Source organism: Malurus melanocephalus, unplaced genomic scaffold (genome assembly GCF_030028575.1).
Source record: "Malurus melanocephalus ecotype Western Australia unplaced genomic scaffold, MMel_1.1 scaffold_5, whole genome shotgun sequence".
In the NCBI taxonomy this organism is placed as follows: domain Eukaryota; kingdom Metazoa; phylum Chordata; class Aves; order Passeriformes; family Maluridae; genus Malurus; species Malurus melanocephalus.
The window spans coordinates 4486299-4502746 of NW_026623237.1; the positions used below are offsets into that span (position 1 = coordinate 4486299).

The 16448-nt window shown below is 34.3% G+C and overlaps 1 protein-coding gene across 1 annotated transcript in view; it reads right to left on the reverse strand.

Moving 5' to 3' along the window:
• BTBD9 (BTB domain containing 9) overlaps positions 1–16448 on the reverse strand; it is a 112307-nt gene that overhangs the window by 45659 nt on the left and 50200 nt on the right. The window lies entirely within an intron of this gene.

A 16448-nucleotide genomic window follows, 5' to 3' on the forward strand; every position in this document is an offset into this window, starting at 1 on the left:
AAAAATTAAGGACCTTGTGTTTCAGAAATGGTCTGTTAGTGCTGATATGTGCTCATGGAGGCTTTAAATCATAATAATAACAATAGTAATGCTTTTACCAACAAATTTTCAACACTGTGAATAATTTCATACAGCCAGGACAAGCACAACAGATGAGTCAGGCTTTTCTTCAAAAGCCAAAAACTAATTCCATTTCATTATAACTGTTTCTAATTCTAACAATGGATGTACAGGATACCAAGCTTTTAGTTTTGTATCTTTTTACTAATAACGCAAAAAAAAAAAAAAAACCCTCTCAAAATTCAAATACTATGGAACAAAGCTACTCTGGGTTTCATTCCTGGTGGCATAACTTACACTTCTACTCTCCAATTGCAAATCAAATAGAGCTGCTCTTGAACATTGTGACCTATTCACCTGCTGTATCACCCTGGGGGCTTCATCTTCCTTAAAAAAACACTAAGCTTGATTCAGTCTAACTCTGCATTTTCTGAAGAGTTCAGAAAACAGTTTCAACAGTTCTTGCTATAAATTCTGAAAAATCTCAAAAGGACTACTGTACACTTTTCAATAAATGCTGAACAAGCAACCAGAAAACTACCTAAATCAAATACYAATTACCTCACAAGATGGGTTACCCACACTGCAGAAGGCTTTACATGAATTTAACTCATTTTAGTTAAGAATATCAGAATTACAAATCTTAAGCAATATTCTTGGTCTGTGGTATGAAACTATCTTTCACTTACACAGYATAATTGTATTTATGGCCAGGCACCAACAGCATCATTTCGGCTTGTGCTCTTCATCAGATCAAATTGAGAAGATACAGTTTTCAATACTGAGGTTTTCTTTTAAAACAATAAAAAAAACCCTTATAGCTATTTACTGTACTAATGTTCAACCTCCAAATTTCATTTAGAAATTGTTTTAATAAACCTGACATGTAACAAAGAATTATATGCTACTGCCTAATTAATATTAATTCACAGATCAATTACTGATCACAGTAGCAAACTTCCTCAAAGTCATTCTGTGTAGAAAACATAAAGTTGTAAAACTGGAGAAAATTACTATTATTTGTAAAGAAAGTGAACCTGTGTTTTAAGAATAAAGCAGACCTTAGCTTTACTATGTAAGGGAGCCAAGTGCCTGCAMAGAGCATAACAGGAATCTTGGTTGACAGTCAGGGTACAGCAGGTGTTTCCCCAGACCTGACTATGTCAACCAGGATGACTTTCTTTTTATCAAAATCCCAATCAGGTACGAACCCTAAATACACAGATAACATTCAAAATTTGACAACAGTAACTGATCTTGTTCCCTCCAGCCTCAGAAGCATAGAATTCAATTAAACACAGGAATAATCTTGGAATATTTTCAAGTGCACATGGAGGCTGGCTCACCATAGAGACTCCCTTGTCTCTTCCAGGCAAGGAAGGTATTGATTGAGTCGTGCTGCTTGGACAAAATGCACTAGGCAAACCAACAGAGTGTTACAAATGGAGATGTACTTTGACATCCTTCAGTTACGCTTCCTTACTTTAAAGAGTTTAGGGAATAAACAAAGTAACAAGATTAATAGGAACACAAGAAAACTGCTTCATAATTAGCTTTAAAWGCTAATTTATTTAGACTTTTCTGTGTTATAAAATTGTATCATTAGAGCAAACTTCTAGTTGTTCAAATTCCTGTCATTAACAAAGCAGGTTCATATGACATGGACTTATCTATGAATTTTTGTGTGATTGCAGAGAAAAAGAATCACAATGCCTAAACTAGCTCCACTGTCGACAGACTTTAGACTCAATGGATAAGACTGGAAAAAAAAAAAACCCAAATAATTTTTTAAAAAGAAAACATTGATCAGTTTGTTGGGTTTTAAAAATACTTTCCTAGCAGGCAAACAGGAATGAAATGTGAATTTTTGGACTCTTTATTTTATTTTCTGGCCTTTTTTGAGAATAATGGATACTGAAAATAYAGAAATTCTCTAAGAGTTTCATCCACAAATTACAGACTCCTCTAGCTGCAGAGAGTCAACCTACATATGGCCCTAAAATTCTCACAACAGGAATATAAAAAAATTCCGGTTAGTGGTTTTTTTCCCCACTAACAAGAAAATTGTTTTAACTAGAGGGAAACAGCATGTTCTACTGGATCTTGGTAGAATTTTAAACTACTAAAATTTGAATGGACTACCTGGGTTGATTAATTAGGCACCTACATGGCAACATCTCTCATCCTTCCCAATTTTTCCCACAGCAATTCTCCTCATTTATATGAAACTATGATATTGGCACTCTGTTGTGACTACATTTCTGAACAACTAAATTATGTTTTACTTCTGCTCTTTAYATTGGTACAGTTGGCACAATTACTTCAGATAACAGCTGCTGCAGATCACAACACTGATTCAGSTGTGGATACCCTGGAGAACTACAAACACCAAAGCTCAGCTGCCCACATCATCACACCAGTGCAGGACATATCAGTCAAAGCAAAAAAAATACGCATACTCTAGGAGTCATTTTAACCCGTCATTATAACACCACCAGTAAAATACAGACAAACCATTAAATATATTAAGCAGATTGCAATTCCTTGAGAATATTGAGACAGAAGATTAAATAAGGCGAGGCAATGGAAATTAACAGGTATTTTGCACTGATATCCACTGTTAAGTCACTATCAAAGCAACGTAGAACAGCAACAGCAAACTCAAAGAATTAAATCAAATACGTACTAAATGCAGTCTTATGAAATTGGCATTTCATTTTTCTTTGTGGAGCATTTGGTATGAAACACCAGGGCTAGTAACCACCTACTTTATATCTCCTCTAACTGTTTGGAAACCACTAACACTCACATTCCAACCACCGCCATAAAGATTCATGAGACACAGCCCAACACACAAGGGCATTAGAAGACATTCTGTTTGTCTTTTAGTGGAAAAGGAAACAGTGTTATTCAACACCACCTCAACTCCATTTATTGACAACTCCCGAAAACGAATAATCCTTCAGACTCACACAGCTGAATCAACAGACTTGTGGCAGGAAGATAGGAAAAACAAGGAGAAAAAATCTATTGCTAGCTTTAAATCATGTGGAAAAAGAGTGGACATAAATAAATACAGAAAATAAAGAATTAAGCCAGAACAAACATGAAAAGCCTATCTGTCTTTTGACAGAAGACAAGTTTTCCAGCACTTAGAGAGGAAAGTCTAATAAAGTCTATTTTATACCAAAGGAAATCCCTGCTGCAAATATTGAAAACAACAGTGACAAATCAAATAGAACACTTACACAAGACAAAATCATTGAACTCCAGTAGGAAAAGTACACAACACCKACAAAGCCTGTACAGTAACAAATATTTTCACCTTTGCAAATACAACCAACAGCAAAGCAGTTTGAAAACAGAACACATTTCTCTTTGAAATGTGCTAGAACATTTATGCAGATATTTCATGCTGGGACATTCAAGTGATTAAAACTACTGTCATACAACACTTACACCAGATATGTAATTGTTTGTGTATCAGTAAGCAGTACATAAATCAATCAATCTATGTTTCTCAAAAAATTTAACCAAATTAATACTGATGTGCTTTGGAACAGAAGCAACTCTTGCACAATGCGACATTTTGTATTCCATATATAAGAATAATAAGTTTACAAATGCTTTGTTCTTTATTAATGGCTTCCAATTTTAGTTTTTTTAAAACAGAAAAAACCCAATTTCAAGCAAACTTGCTTGAATCTTCATCTTTACATTGTAAGCATCTCTAGGTCCAGTGAAGGTCTCAAATCTGAACTTGGCTCACCTGGTTTTATTTCAAGTCAGACCTCAACCCGAAACAGCTCAATTTCCTAGCACCTGTCTGGATATGAGAAGAAATCTGCAATTACACATGATCTCATAATGGATTTCCACTACAAGAATACAAAATAAGATACAAGAAGATGTTGAGATTTGGATGTTTATATTTAAACCATATCCCTGATTCGACTTTGAAGCCAAGCACAACTTAAATATCACCTTCAGTTATCTTTATGCCATCTCTACTGAATACATAAAACGGGACTCTAATAAATTCAATTATATAGAAAAAAAAATTAAATTGAGAAGAAAGCATTGTTCTTCAGAAACTCTGGTTCTAGAACAAATTGGACAGAGGGATTCAGGAAACATATACGAGCTGGCTCTGCACACCTTCCAAGCTCGTGTGACATGGAGCCAGCTTCTTTCCAAAAYGAACATCGTCTTCAATAGCACTCTTTGAATTATGCTACACCCTCATGAGGTTTAATGACCTGGGATCAAATTAGCTTCATTATATTGATACACTGTAGCCTCCATATTTTTAAACATATTGGAAAAAAAAAAAAAGAAAATACAGGAAGGAAGTGCTGCTCAAGTGAAATCTGAGAATGTTTTCCATTTCCCCCAGCTTCTCATGTTCCACCAGTCTGTGAATTTAGCATGCAATAATTATTTCTTGCTCCAACAACACCTCCGTAAGTGCTGTCTAGATTTATATTATAATCAGACTATATGCAATATGACAAAGAAATACCTGAAAAGCATTAGGAAAAAAGTGATCTAGAAGCAAGTGCACTAAAAAAAAATTTCAATCTGCATCAAGGTAGTTCAACAAAAAAATAACTGTAGTTTTGACCTGTGCCTCAAAAAGTAATGAATTTAGAAATTCCTCCTATAAAACCATAATGAAGATATATACAAAAATTTGTATTTAGCTCTGGCATCTCAAAAATCTGGCACACAGTGGTAAAGAAGGGTAGGTTGTATAAAAATGCCTGAAAATGATAAAAAAATAGATGCAATTACCTAAAAAAACCCTTTTTACCAAACGTTTGTCTGAATGAATCATTACCAATCAGAAACACAGTAACTACTGGTATTTGAGCACATAAGCATAAGAGAAAAAGAGATATCTCCAGGACTCTCAAAAGGGGGTCATAAAAGCACATGAAGTATTAAATGCTAAAAAAAATTGAAAAGTCCCCTAACAAACCGACCAACAAACTAAACTAAACTCACAACTAAGTAAACCACCACCCCTTTTCAAAAGTCCAACATTTTACTTACTGAAAACTACATCCACAAATATATACAAGAAACTTTATTATTTGTTATATTAAAATTATACTGGAAAAGTACTAAGCAATCCTCAAATGAAATCAGCTAAGTATTGGTAACATAAAAATGACTGATTATATATTTTTCATCAATATGATATGAAAATTTGTACCTACAGATACAACTCCTTGTAGCTGCAGGTGGTTAGAAAATTGATGCAAAGTATTGCTGACTCAACTTCAAATTTGCTACTCAGYTTTGGAATGCTGAAATGTGGAATAATTCCTTAAGCTGTGTATCTCATACATTTTAAACATTTATGATATAGAACATAGTCTGGATCTGGGACAAGAATCGTTTCCTTAAATGAACAAAGTTTGGTTCCTTATCTAAAGAGATGATCATACAGATATTAAACCCCTRTACTACCCAGTGATTTACAGATTTACAAACATCATGCCAACAGTAACTGTGTCACTTACGGGAAGCATCAAGCTGAATTGTTCAACAGTAGGAGCAATGTTTGCAGGAACAAAACCTCTAAAAAAATCCCAAAAAATCACAAGTAATGTCCCACTCAAAGCAGTGGGATGTCAGTTCAGACTGCTTTGGTGTTTCTTTCCTGGCGTTCCAGTGTAACATCTGTTCTGCTCCTGGTAACACACAGCTTAGCCAAACTTTAAAACTATGGTAGTTCTTTAGTTCGTTATTAACGAAGACTGAAATTCATATGAAATATATATCGGACACTATGAAAAAGAAGAGAAGCCTTATTGGAAATGATAAGACACATTTTTCATGTTTGTGAAACAAATGTCTGATGTGTGAGACAGAACACTGAAAGTATCAACCAATTATTTCTAAATTCACCAAGTTCTGACTTTTATGAGAAAAATCTGCCATGGTATCCACTAGCAGTATCACCTGCTACACATACATACCATTGCTGCCTACATTAATCAGTATCTCTAAACCTCCTTGCTTATACTTTCCAGCATATTCAAGACCCAATCTTAGCTACCGCAGGCCTGAACTGAGCTATAAATAAAGGACAAAAGAAGTATTATTTATGGAACTATTCATCAAGGACTGCCAGCGCAGCAGATTCAATCTCATAAGCTTCACAGGTCTAGTTCTTTTAAAATCAAATAGTATTTTACTGGAAATAATAGMAGACACAGTGAAAGATGATCATAAATTTGGAATACAAGTAGGTGGTCTATATTAACCTGCACAAACACTCCTACATGGCTCAGCAGTAATGAGACAGCAAAAGAGAAGGGCAGTGACTTCCARTATATGTACACGAATTATAAAATATCCAGAAATTTGAGTTTGTGTAAGAAGAGCTGAATTATGGTTAAAGAGCAYTGAAGACAGACAGCTACTGTTAATAGTTCTGTTTCTCGCTGCTTTTCTTTTCTCTACTTTTTGTGGTTTGTTTTAATTATAGAATAAAACCACATGTATAACACAACATTTCTCTTGCTGATTTAATAAGCAGCAAGAACTGTTTAATTCAGAACATCACTCTGCAGTATTGCACCAATTAAAGTGATTACAATGGATATTTGTACCAGTACCATCAGGCTACAGTGATACATTGAGTGCTACAGCCCCAAGAAAATGTTATTATTTTGTTAAAACAAAATGAAAATAATTTATGTTTGACATATTTATGAAATACACGACTAAAACTTGTAAGCAGAACTGCAGGAAACAGAAATATATTTACTGAGCTACTGAATTAAGACATCTTCAGCTGGTTCCTTAACCACTCATGCAGCTCTCTTTCTGTAGTTAAACATCTAAAAATATCAAACTCTTTTAAATCTAATTTCATAAATAATAAAATCAATTTGGCTGCAATATAAGAAGAGAATAAATGGCAATCAAAAAAATAAAGTGAGCCTTTTCTTCCAAACCTTGTTTCTTTTAGAGTGTAAAAAGAAGTAAAGTTTTCACCAGCCCAAAACTTTTCTTAACAGTGAGTGAGCTGCACATAGGGTACTTCTAGATGATCTTTACCCAATGGGAGAACGTGACCACTGATGCACTGGCCGACAACTCAGAATGGACCCCAGACTCAAATGGAAGGAAGAACTGTACATATGGACTAATTAGCATGGGAAGCAAGGAATATAATTAACAAATAYGGGTTTGATAATTAAGGAAAAAGTTATGTAATCTCTAACCAGGGAATGCTGATGCCTTTGTTTGTTGAAATGTATAAAYAGCACAAAGTTTTGGTAACTGGGAGCCAGCCAACCCATTTTGTGGGTTACCACCCAGCTCCCYACTTGGAGCCAGSTAGAAATAAAAATGGAAACACCTCACCTCASTGCGAATTGATGCTGCACCGGTAACGAGCCTGTGTCTGAGACAACAATAATTCATATTTGTATCAGTAACAACAACAAATCTGCCTTGATCTTTCTTTGTAAAGCCTTTCAAATACTTAATAACAGTTTCCACGGAGCATTGAAGGAACATGAAAGAATCAGTACCTGCTTGTGCACTATTTCTAACAGTTGCAGGATGACTACTTCTGTAGTGAAGTAAGCTTTATTGCCATAGAAAAAACACCAGAGTAATAACTTCCTTCACTATGAACAAAGAATCTCTTATGTGGAAATGAAACAGAGCTTTAACTGGATGCCTGCTTAATGACAGAATGCATTAAGCTATCATCCATTTGGCTACCCATATATGGAAAGTGCCGAAGAGCAGTTCTATCAACTGTTTCAAAAAGTAACAAACTCACTGAGTGTAAGAATTGCAGTGAAAATGCTGGAAATTTCAGATCAATAGGCTTAAAGCCAAGTTGTGCCAAAATAAAGACTCTTAAATAATTTAATTATCTAAGATCCTCTAATGTAACAAACATTTCTTCTTCATAAACCTCTGCCTTTTTAGATCCAGATGGCATGTAGTACTTAGTTTCTGAGTTTAAAGCTGGTTTTGAAATATTTTCATGACTCAAAAAGGTATCTTTTTTCCTCCACTGTTAAATTTGGTACATTCAAAACCACTTAAATGTAGCTCAGAAATTCATATATACATATATGTAAGTGTAAAGAAAAAGTGAAGGAAATTTTTAAAGTGTTCTGATCCATGTAAGCTCTTACCACAATATCCTTGACACCACCTTATAAATCTGTGCCACGCATCTGTTTTCACTTTCATAATAGCAGGTGGAAGAAGAATTCTGCCTATACAGCACATCTCTAGCACTGACAGAGATTCCAACATTTGGTTTAATGGGAACTTGTTTTTTTTCATTTCTGCTTTTCACTTGCTGAATTTACTCAGCCAACACGTAGAATGTGACTCCTCAATGAAGAAATAACTCACTATACTTGAACTGGAAAGTCAGAAAAAAACCTTTAGAAGATAAAAAAAGGTATTTCCCTATACTGCACAGCAGGTTAGTGAGAATTAAATTAGTGATTTAGAATATCAGCTCTAACAATTGCATAGTCCATCAGAAACCAGCAGTTACACACTGGTGTTGGAATCAGCTAAGCTGGTCTTATTTATGTGCTTGTTCTACCACAGCTACGCTCAGGATGTTTGATAGCTCTCCATTGTTATTGCCTTGTATGCAGCCTTCTCAAAGTGGCTRTGAACATACACAACTCTCTCCTATTCGAAATCTAATTAGATCATTAAAACATTATATCGGAAAAATGGCCACTGAAAGGCATTAGGTTGTACTGTATCTTCTTCAAGAAGATTTTTTCCTCTAAGTAACATGATTTTGCCTTGGAGGTGACAGAAATACTCTGTGGTAAAGTATCTTTTAAATGAATCTACCACATAGTTATACGAATCTTAGTTCTGTAGACATAAACTTCATTAGCACATCAATTTTCCCGAGTGTCCCGCATTATCCTTCAAACCATCTACTTCACTTTATTAAGCTAATAATTTGAACTCAGTACTGTGTTATTTTGCTACGGAACTAAAAGGTAAGCTAATGCATTTTGTTCTTACATTTGAATGCAGTGAAAATGTTTCAGGAGGCAGCTCTTTGTTATACTTCATTACTTTATTCCTAGTTGTAACTGATGCCAGTTAGAAGGCTATTATCAATCTAACAGTACCTTTTCCTTCATAATATTATTATTATTATTCTCAGTATAATGACATAAATAACCATTTAGAAATKGAGGCAATCAATATTATTTATTGCTGTATTTTCATTAACCAGAAATTTACAGGAAATACAAGGCTGTGACTTGTTTTGTCCTTCATGAAGCAGAACCTTTGAACTTCTCAACTAAGGTCCATCCGACCTTCCTCACCTCCTGGCTCCTTTGACCTTCCTTACCTATGCTGAAAGTCAATTTTTCACACTTAATTTTCAGATCTCTTATTCTCCACTTCTCAAATTCACGTCACCTTTCCTTCACCTTGGCAGCGTCAGTGCCAAGGTGAAGGAAACACCTAAACATAGGTGTTTAGGTAAAAACACATAAACTTCTAAAACATAGAAGACTTACAAATAACCCTCAGAATCTCAGTAGCTAAAACCTGCAACCCTACAACTCACCTGCTATAATTATCCATGGCCAGATTAAAGTTAAAACATGGATGCTTAACTCATGTTAGGATCATGCTTTCATTTTGCTATACACATATACCACAGAAATAGGATTTCTACATGATCAAACTGAATCTAAAGTTCTCTCTTATACTCAGAGATTCTACTACATCTGCTAATTTTCCACAAACAAGTAAGCAAATTAGAAATACAGTGACTGGACATGAACAAATTTCAGCTATTATTTATAAATTATGTGTAATAATTTTATATAGTTGGAATATTAAAAATTATTTGCCCAATGTCTGATTCCATTTTCTATAYATAATGATCAAGTACATATATTAAATACTGTGTGAAAACATTACAATGAGATCCTATTYAAAGATGCATAACTTAAGTAACAAACACATAACAAAATACATAATGGTAAGAGAAGAACAACTAATCTAAGACTTGATATCTACTTGTTTCCGGAGAGATATTTAAAACAAAAAAAAAACCAAAACAACAACAAAAATCCCCACAATAATCAACCAAACGACCCCAAAACATGATTAGGGAAAGAACAGAAATAGTAGGAAGAGTGATAAGAAAATTTAATAAAAGGGAAAATGCAGTGAAAATTAAYAACTAAGCAGCTCCATGTTATTTTACACCGATTTCATTTCAACACACATTTTAAATGAAATTGCTTTTAAGCTATTACTTAACCTCATAGCAAAAAGTAAAAAAATCCTTCTCCATACAAATGAGATCAGATTTTACTGTGGCACTGCTTAACATATCTAGTTTCAGACTTCAAAATATTCACCATGTGTTGTGAAGAAAAAAAAGCAACAAACCAAAGAATAAGCAATTGCAGCATAATTTTGAAAACATCTTGCCAGGTGGGCATTGCCAATATTAAACTCAAGAATTCAAAGCTCATTTTTATAATCATTAATTCACTATTGCTGCAGAATGTCAGTATTCTAAAAAGTAAACTGTATACATGCTTTTAGTTCTGCACCTACAGCTTCAGTTTTCCACCTCTGTTTCAAAGCAATAATGTTGCACATACATAAACTAAAAAGGACATCTCGAATGAATAAATAAAATGTAAAAGTATGCTTTAGTGCACTGCAAATGAACAGCACTGTAGGTGCACCTTACTATGACTGCTATCTACCATGTCTGCTTTGCACTASTGAAGTCCATGAACATGCCTACTCTACGCCAAAAAACTGAACCTTGAAATCACTCACGWTCTCATAAATACTAATGCTRAAGGCCTGAGACACATTTAAATTASAACTCAAAGTTAAACCTTCATGACTTTTGAAATATTAAACCATCATCAAAAATACATTTTTAGAAGTATTACTTATATTTTATGCTGGGATGTCCATTTCCAGAAGGGGACATTTCACATCTGCAGTTTAATGAAAGGTCTGGACTAGAGACCAAACTTCATACAAATAAAAGCCTGGAAACCTGGTGAACCCTTTGGCCTGGAAAAAGCAGTCTTGTTTTAGCAAAAATCCTACAGTTTATACCACTCAGTTTTGAAAGTGAGTTCATACATAGGTAACATAGCTCTTCCCTTTTAAAACAGACAGATTACTTGAAACATTCTGCTACCAACATTGTTCTATATTTACAAACATTATTRTTGGCACAATACAATCACAGTTAAGCTCTGCACCAGTAGATCAGGATAAGCCAAGACCGATTTTCCTCACTGTCAATGGATGAATACTCTTTGACTAGTCTCTTTTTTAAATTGYCTCTTCCAGACCTGTTTAACATCAGTATTCTCCACAGTATAYAGAATTAACCTTATTGATAACCAACACAAGCTTAAAAACAGTGTTCTCACTCTATAATAAATTCAATGTGAAAACTAACATTAAACCTGCCCCATGCTTTATGAGCGGGGAATTAGCAAAAAATCCAAAACCACCTCAAAACTTTTCTGTATCAGTGGAGATTATAATGATGATAGTCCTAAAAAAGGATACGTTAGAGACAGAAGTCATTAGCCATCATAAGCACACTCCCCACACAGAGGGCAGAAATGTACCAGTCTAACAATGACCTCTGAAGTCATTTTGCTATTTTGTTTTAAAGCATAACATTTGCTCTGTGGCTAACATATTCAAACATAAAGAGAAATAGTTTCTGCAGTTGTATCTGAAAACTAACTGGTGGAGAYGACTGAAGGGGGAACAATTATATCAAAAAAGTGGCATATCAGAAAGAAGCCTCATAAAAATTTCCGCTCCTCCTACCCAATACCCGATCATATGCACTTTATAGATGTATATAAAAATGCATGTACATATATATATATATAAACACGCCTAAAAAGAAGTCAGCACAAAGCCATAGTTAACAAATAGAACAKACATGACCTATTAACTCAAAAGCTTCAGATTTCAAATTAAGAAGTTGATTTAACATAGYACTCCATTACAAAGATCCAATAAAAATGCTTTAAAAGCTTGAAATAATGGGATTACRTACCTCATCTGCTCAAGGGCAAACATGAACTAAAGGATGCTCATGTGAAGAGGTTAAAATGACAACATGCAATTGATGATTAAAGGAACCTTATATATATTCATGATCTCTGATGTTTCTGAAGATGAAAGAGGAGAAGGTTACCCCTCTCTGCCCTGAAATATGGGTCAATCAAGTAAAAYTGAGACWATCAMATAGAAAGAKAAATCATATTTTGATACTAYTGCTTTGATATTGTACTTCTATGGTGGGGTTTTTTCAAGATTTTTGGTTTGCCTGCTTTATTTCATTATTTTAACAGAAATTCTGGAGTCAGAGTGGAAGAACYTTATAAAACAATGCCTTAGCCTCTTCCAAACAGGAAAGAGGTGAAGAAAGGACATCCTGACATTTTATTTAACATCAATAAATATAGTTAATATACACAGTCAATARATTTGTAAATTACAGTATGAAGCAGGAAACTAGTATTTGATATAAGTTAATTCCAACTTGCCAAAGATGCTTGTTTTGATAAGGCCAAAACTCTTACAGAAAACAAATTAATTTCCTTTTTAGGGGATCTATATGAGGCAACAAAATATTTAAATTAATACTGAAATCTTAATATGACAAACTTTCTAGACCTAACATGAATGATAACTACARTTATTTACCATTGCAATTATTTACTAAGATTTTGGTCTTTTTTTTTTTCTACCACAACTGGAATGAATCGTTTTATGAGCGTACATAGTTTGTAAGTTCAACAGCCCAGAACACAGAAGACAACAATGGGAGAAATTTTCAAGTACCAATRTGAAATTTCAAAGCTAACTGCCTCCTCCAAATATATACATTGCATTGTGCAGAAATTCCCAGTCACAGAAACAGGATCTAAAGGACAAATGACARTGATCTTGTCATTCTCAATCTCACAGGAGAGAGAACATGATAATGATTTAATTCTTTTTAACTATATTGGGTTGAGTTTTTTTGCCAACCTTAAAATATCAATGTAGCTCTTACTCAATTCAAAGTCTCAAGTCCTTTTTTTATTTTTTCCTTTATAATTCTTGCTCTGCTGAATTTAATTGCCTTGGCAATGCCAGAACAGTGCCTGATCCTAATGGGTCAGCATTGATTGCTCTAAACCAATTGGTTCCTCCATGACAGAGAAAATGAGGTAAAGAGAAAAGGCAGGTGTGCTCTCGCACAGTCAGCTGGACTTCAGCACTTGCCCTTCTTCTCCCTCATTAACTAGCAACCAATCGATCAGGAACCTGCTCAGAACCCACAAAAACTATTCATCACTTTTGACATGGAATGGTTTTAACAGCTCACTAAAGGAAAGAATATTTGAGATAGCTATCTTTAGGCCCTTTAAAGCTCAYACAGTTTTTAAACTGGCATCCAAGAGAAAGGAAAATTGAATTGTTACATTCCTATATAGTTCTAGTCTAAACCTTGAACCCAAAACAAATCTATTAGGTATTTGCCCAAGACAAGAATTTGTGGTGTATCTAATTTTAATTGTTCTTTATTGTGAAGAACTTTGATGGAGAGAAAGAACACAGCTGAGAGAAAGAGTGCAGACAGCCCCATTCCCCATTTCCAGCTCATTTTCTTCTGTACTGCCATGGTTTTTAGTTGAACAAATTAAAAATGCGAGTGAATGTTAATCTTAAAGCTTAACACATCATTTTAACCCCCACCTTTTTAAATATATGAACACTGCTTGTATTTCCAACCATCTCACACTTTTTCCTAACAGTCCCTTTATTGCTCCATACTTCATTTGCCCATACAATTGCTAAAGATCCCCTTTACCTCGCTTGTCAAAATTATTAACTATTCAAATAACTCTTAAAAATTATTCTTCTTGAAAAGTTATCTATACTGATTAGATCAGTTATTCTAGTCAGTTATCCATGTTTTGATACTCTGCAGAATACACCTTGTCCTTCTGCTTTGTTCATCAACACAGGTTTGTAATTTCACATTACTATCAATCTGAAATACTGCCATCAAGCTGATTCAGGAGAAAAAGAACCAAAAAGGTCCTRTAATAAACATATAAGCAGGGAATAGGAAGTTTGGAAAAAAAAAACAAAAACATCAAAACCCACACCAATGAAACACCTCAAGAGAGAACTGAACAGAGCATAGGAAAACAAGATACGAAGACAGGGAAGAGGCAGCAGACAATAGACTGTGTGAAGAAATAAAAGAGAATGGCACAATTTTGACTAGGAAAAAGAAAATTCCAGTGAAAGRTAATGCATTACTTCCACTAAAAGAACCAGAAATGAGAAACATCAAACCAGTATGTCACTTTATAGCACACTGAATGGGAAAAAAAAATTTAAGAGGGCTGTAGAAATATAGGTGTAATACTTCTATTTGCAAATCGGTGTAAGAACCATTTCTCTCCAGTTATGTCTACTGTCTAACAAATTAAAAGAAAAGGTTAARGTTATTATTTTGAACAAATCCACAGAAACTAATTGATTGAATCCATTGAACATMATAAAGAAAAAATCAAGTGTTTTACCTGTGTTCTTTGTGATAGAAACATGACATGTGACCAGTCCTATTAGACACTAATTTCATTTGGGAAGTCGTAGCCATTATATCATATTCATCCATACTACTATAACAATTCTTAACTACACAGTAAAATGGAACTTTAAAGCACAAATAAATTAACTCTTTTTTTTGCTACATATTTCGTYTTCTATGACAACACGCAGAATCAGCTTATTTTTGCTGTTATTTTACACCACCTTTTTTACCTCCCTCTTCCTTTTCTAACCTTTGAAGCAACTGTCCTGTGTATCACTCAAATCCATTATTTCTGAAAATATTATATTACTATGCAGGAACACAGTCACTTTTGAAGCAAATCAATTTACCAATAGAGTACACTATATAAGGAGCTACTCACATGACCTAAGTTAGCCATTTGGATTTCTCCCGAGCTCTAGATGATGTTTCCCAAGTCTGGCTGGGTTATCCTTTGTCCTTGAATCACACACATACATTCATGAGTAGGCAACTAATTCTGACAGAAACTGCATGACGACCATTGCTGTGGCTATTCAGCAATACACATTYACATGTGAGAAGAGAAGCTTGACCWTATTCATCAATTATTTTACAGRCTGTAWGAYTGTCCAGTAATTCAGAAATAATCTAATGGTAAAACTACATTCCAGAAGATTTGTTACAGTCTACTTTAAGAGAAAATCAAAAATATTACATATTACTGCAGAAAAAACTGCRTTTTAAAAATGAGCTAAATCAAAGGTTCCCAAATTCTTTAGTCAGTGGCAATTTTGCAAATTTTCTATGAGTTTTAAACCTTTTAAGAGCTTTTTCATGCCTCCCTTCAGAACTCTCTTCTCTAAACCAGTCAATCACAAGTTTGTCCATATTTTCTCGTAGGTCTGACTACGCTGGTTCTTGGTGTTCCCTTCTAGACTCTTCACACACTTTTTAAACTACAAAATGATAATTCCCTCAAGAGTCCAGAATCAGCAATTCAGATGTGACTGAACTGAATGAATGACACTGATTCATAATACAAGTCATACTCCTGTCTATATATTTAAATATTATTTTTTGCACCAACAAGTRATACTGCAGTCCCATATCCTCAGGAATGCCTTAGTTTGGCATTCACTAAACGTTGCAGAACTTCCTGGTGCTGAAGTGCTATTCAGCCATTTGCTCCTTATCCTCATTCTCTAAATAATGTTWCCCTACACATGTACAAATTTTTGCCATTGTTTATAAGAAATTGCACTCTATTTCAGACTGTGTCTCCACTTCATCAATGATCCCTTTTAACTCTCATTTTTCCTTTTGCATAACTGCATCTTCTCTCACAGTTACACGCTACCTGCAAATTTAAGAAAAATGCATTACAAATACACAAAGTAGTGTGGATCACATGAAAGACTTCTTAAAAATACCACTTCGTATTATCTTTCTATTTTCCATTTCCACTGAATATGATTACAACAGGTGCTACTCCAATTTTATATCCATTTTACTATATTTTCCTGTAGACCATRCTCCTCTTGCTTGCATACAGAAATACCATGTTACTGTCAAAAGCTTTACTTACAACAAAATACAACATGCACTGATTTATTTCTCATCCATGCCCTGTTTTTCTGCCTCAGAAGGAAACTAAATTGACTATCTGTTTTTGACAAATYCAGTTTAGCTGACAGTAATTCCTTTATCTTTGAGTGCCTACAAACAATTTGGTTCAATTACTTGCTCCAGGATTTTTCTGAAAACT